Genomic DNA, 5,636 nt, shown 5'->3' with positions numbered 1-5,636 from the left:
TTGTGTTGCTCAAGATGAACCATAACTAGATTCAATTCTGGCTGATTGTAAAGCCTCTAAAGAGTGGTATGTTGTGTATTCATATATTGTTGACTGCATTTGAATTTTATTCATAGTGAGAATTATAAATGACCAATGAACAAGGCAAATTAGTTAAACACTTATTGTACATCTTAGGTCAATTAAGAGGCCTAAGACTAACTGTTTTGAAAGTGGTAGCTAAAAGAGAAGCCACACATCTGATTTTATGGAAAATCATTCCCTTATTATTGCTTTTAGGTTGCTAAGTATTAGGATAAAAGATTTAATGTGTTGAGAACATAAAAAAGCTCACAAGCCAATCCAAAGTTAAGAAACCAAGGTAAGGGCATTCCATTCTTGTGCCCAATCATTTAAATAATAAAATAAAATTATGTATACAAGTGAATGGTATCATATAGTTCAACTATGCCTAGCAATACACCCAAGAAGATTAAAACATGATTAATTGGGCACAACCATAAATCAGCATAACATTTCATCTAGTGATTAAAGAGAGAATGGTCATCTAAGGACCCTATAAAATATTAACATAACATTTATTCATATAGTAGTAAGATTTTAAGATATCATAAATGAATAAGGCCTTGGCTCATGTGGAAAAATTAATATGATATGAACACAACTTATGGACCGCTAATAGTAATGATCGAGTCTAGTGAAACTCACAACTTCACCCAAGAAAGAACAATCTAGGCAATTCTCTCAAGGTGCCAATAATTCAAATCACATAGGTGTTCTAGGTGGTTGTCAACCTAAGGTCGAACAACCCTCTGGCATACACTACAAAAATCATTCTCATTTTTTAGGTGGAATATAGTGCCCAAGTTATTGATCCTATGTTGGGCTATATATTAACAATATATCATGCATAATATGTGCCTCCATTGATCAATCATGGGTTAAGGAATAAGAAAAGTTCACTTCAATTAAATTTTCAATCAGCTGGACTAAAATTTTTGGTGGTCTTGCTATACTAACCAAGGCCAAAAGGGCTCATTATGTTTGGGAATTGGGCAATGTGGAATAAAGTTGTTGGGTAGAAGCTTATCGGTCATTAAGAAGTCAATCAAATTTACGCAACAATCCTTGATGGGTAATATTCGACTATGAAACAGAACCCTTGACTTACTTCTTTGCAAGAACTCAAAAAAGTAGAACTTAATGGTAATAGAAAAATTTATATATAAAGTTGTTGGGACAGAAGTCATTGGCCTATGGATGAAAAGAGAGTAAATTGACACCGTGGGAAACTTTAAGATGCCACCTTATAAAAGATGATGAGATGTCCACTTGCATTTTAAGAAGGTCACCTTTTAAAGTCAAAAACTTTTCCTTGCTTAGAATATCAATCATAAATGATGCTATTCATATATGAAGTTATTTTAGCTAACAACTTGTCGACAAGGAATCTAAAAGCAGTGACAAAGAGACTGTGAGAGACCGCTTGAAGTCATTGAACACTTAAAGTCGAGAAGGGTGTAACTATCTTTTTTAACGTTGAAGCTTGACAAAGCGATTGTGAGAGACCGCTTGAAGTCATTGAACACTTAAGAGTCGAGAAGGGTGTAACTATCTTTTTTAACGTTGAAGCTTTATTTATTTGGCAAATCACATGGTATACTTAGTTTATGGAAATGATTATATCATTTATAAATCTTGTCAAGTAATAAGAATATACATTTTTCATATATTCATTTTATTTTTTACATAATGATTAACTCATCTCTTACATGATTTAGGATGTATTTATGCATGGTATGTTTTTTAGGCCAATAGTAGAGGACATATCACAAGTAGGAGACCCATAGAGAACATAAATTCTTTGCGATAGAAAGAATAAATCAAATTTATGTTAGTGGCCCAAGGACATGATGATTGTTTGGCATTGTATGTCAAAGCATGCAAATTCTAGGCTATTTAGCAACGGAAAATAGACTTCACCCTTCACTTATGACATAGAATTCTAATATTTTTTTTTAGGAAACTACAAGATCAATGTAGGATGACATCTTCCAAGTGTTGACCTCATTTCTTAATGAGGTCGACTCTATCCTCTTAAAGCTTAGACTTAACACATAAGTTTCTTACCTTAGTGTAAAGTCCTTCTCTATGGGACCCTCTTAGGTGGATTCATAAGGATTTAACTTTGCCAACCTTATTATATTCAGAATTGGATGTTTCTGATCATAGGACCCTTAGCCTAGATTAACCTTAGTTTGTCCATAGAAGGCGTCTATGAATCTTTAGGAAATACTTTTAGACCCCTGTTAAACTTACTAGGAGAATTTTAACACTTCACAACCTCATTTGTAAAAGGTGGAGTCAATCCAAAACTCAATACCCAAATGGATCCTATGGTGGACCTCATAAGATTGATAAAATTACCTATTGCCCAATCAATGTGGCCCATAAACCTCTTAGAGATCTTAGAACACTGTTTTGTAACCTTAAGTAGGCATTAGACACCACCAAGTCAAACAAAGGTTAACTTTAGAGAAAACTTTAAAATACCTAAAATTACCTAAATGTCTTAATCCTTAGATTCAACCTATGGTAACCTTTGGCCCTAAGACTCATCCAAGAAACTTTAGACCTATTCATGATTTCATCCCATAGGTTAAGGAGTTTTAGTTAACCTCTTTAACCCTTGGTGAAAGGGGGTTTGACAAAGGCTAATCCTTAACCTAAAACCAAACCTAAAAATCCAAATGTTGTAATTTGGCTTGAGACTTGAGTCTAAATACTCAAACCCATGTTAGCAATGTTTTGACTCGGGTTAACCCATGATCACATATCTTTGAACATGGTCAACCCAAATTTGACCTAAACCCTAATACCACCCTAAATCCAATATAAATGCCCAAACCTAATTATGTTTGTTTAACGGTTATTCCAAATTATTATAATTCATATTTCTAGCATTTGGGTTCTTGTTGGATCCATGGTCAAGCCTTTTGACCATGTTCATCCCATAGTTGACCTAAAATCCTTAAAACCATGGATTTGAACTTAGTAATTTAAACGTAATCCTAAAATTTTAGCTATTATTTTAAATGACTAAATAATTTTAGAATATTTCGAATCAAGTTTTACCAATGGTCAAATATATTTTTTCCATAGGTGTCAAAATTATCAAAATACCCTTATGATGAATGTTAAGGAATAACCAAACCCTCAAGCCTTTGCTTTGTATTCAAATGAATCTAATTCATTTTAAAGACATTTGCGATCATACCTAAACCATGGTCAAGACAAGTTGACCATGGTTGATCCAAGTTACAAAAATACCCCATAAGCTTTCCATTATGGGTTCCTTAGGTAAAAAAAAAACTCAAACCCATGCTTTGGCATTAAATCCAAGAATCCTAACTCACATTAGGATCATGTGAAATCATGTCTAGCTCATGGTCAAGCCTAGTTGAACAATGCTAACCCAAGTTACCAAAATGCCCCATAAGATTTCCATCAGGGTTCCCATGCTTTGGCATTAAATCCAAGAGATCCTAACTCACCTTAGGATCATTTGGAAGCATATCTAACTCATGATCAACCATTCAACCCTAGTTGATCATGGGGGTTTTAAATCCCAAATTACCACTATATGAACCATTATGATTTCGTTAGCTTAAAACCCAAAAAATTGGGCTTGGCTTTGAACCCAAGTGACTCTAATCCAATCGATAGACACTTGGTATCATTTCAAACCATTGACAAGCTTATTTGATCATGTGTAACCTAATTTATCAAAATAGCCTTAAGAGCATATCCATACTGCCCTTAATTAATATCTAATTACGTCTAATCTAAATTGAACCAAACATGGAATGAAAGTTGCTTAAGACCTAAGTTGTTGAATAAGTCAACCAAGCCCTTTTGGGATAACACAAAGGGTGAACTCATATAAACGCAGCCTAATTAAGAGACCCAAAATAAAATTTAGGCTAGGTTTAATGAATCTATTACCTTGGCTAGTTGTCTACACCATCTTTGAAGTCATCACCACCCTGCACTTGCTCTAATAGTGGGGCTACTAGTTGTTGGATGAAAATCCATGCATTTCCATTGTGTCAAAAATGGGCTTTGTCCTAACCAACTTGCTACCTATCCCCATGCATTGGAATGCTCATAGGCACTTGGTAGTACCCTAATAATTTATTCATAATAACCTAAGATTTGAAATTACCTTTTGCAGCCACTGAATTAGGTAGGAAATATCAAGGTTTTTTTTTTTTGAATAGCTCTTTCCACATTGAAAATTAGTTGTGAAAACTTGTTTCTTTCATTTCATAGAGCTCCTATAACTACTTGCTAACTTTACCCAGTTCAACTTTAGCCTCTAGGATTTACATAAACTGAGCCACGATATGTCTCCATGGCTAAAGTTCATTTTGCAATCCATTCCTCAATTTCAATCTCTTCAATAATCTTATTTATTGAGGTCAGACAAACTCACAAGAACACTCAATTGAATTTTAAGCGCATAGACCAAGTTTCCCCAATAAAAATTTAAATAAAATATCAAATTCCATATATTGTGAAACTAATTTGCAATCTGTGGGGATCCTATTATTGGATTGCGAGCATGTGAAATCTTGATCCTCCTTGAACAAAAGGTAATAAATTTAACTATGAATAAGCCTGAATAAGAATAAAATGTGTTAATGATTTATGTCTAAAGTGGAGGTCAAAGACATAATCAAAGCAATTCAACTTATTGAAATTGAATATTGTTGATTTGGTCACACTATACCTCAGATCGACTTCCCGTGTTATAGGAAAAATGCGCAAGACATCCAATTCAAGATTAGATAGCTTGAGTTGATCCTAAGTGGTGCACCAGATCCATGGATTTAAACATAAAATAATGGACCATTGCTGCATCTACACCTTTTAATTAAGTCAATTTAAATGACTTAATAATTTTCAATAAATCATTCAAATTTTTAAAAAAAGTTTAGTAAATTCATTTGTAATAAAAAATTAATGATTCGACCCTCTTTGTATTAAAAAAGCAAGAATTAAACTTTAAAAATAAAATAAATGGAGTTCGGCATAAAACTAAATACCACTTTAATTAATAAATAAATAGGAATATGAGTAATTGGAGCAATTAATCACTTATATTTGATTTCAAATTGTCAGGGTTAATTCTTTGATGTGTAATTTATGTCTCTAAATCTTATCGTGGTAATTTGAAATAAACACAAACCTTCGTTATTTTTTTCAAATACTATAGAAAAATCATCAATTATCTGTGAAATTTTGGACGGTTATAGAACCTTATTTATTGTAAGCCGTCAGAAAGTAGCGATGGTTATTGCCTCTAGAAATCCCTTTGAAAATAACCGACGGTTTCCTATGGTTTATTCACTGGTAATTTCAAGTGATTAGACCGTTGGTATGTTCCAGCGATCAAACCGCCTGCAATACCACCAAAAATCTCTGTTAGCAATTTTGTGCAAGCCGTTGCTCCGACTGCTGCCAGAAACACAACGTAAATCCGCCAAAAAAAAATTTCAGGCATGTGTTTCCTACATGATTTTTACCGGTGGAAAACAATCTCCAGGAAATCCGCTGGAATATCTAATTTTCCC

Source organism: Dendrobium catenatum, unplaced genomic scaffold (genome assembly GCF_001605985.2).
Source record: "Dendrobium catenatum unplaced genomic scaffold, ASM160598v2 fragScaff_scaffold_665, whole genome shotgun sequence".
In the NCBI taxonomy this organism is placed as follows: Eukaryota; Viridiplantae; Streptophyta; class Magnoliopsida; order Asparagales; family Orchidaceae; genus Dendrobium; species Dendrobium catenatum.
Note: the sequence above shows the minus strand (reverse complement) of the source record.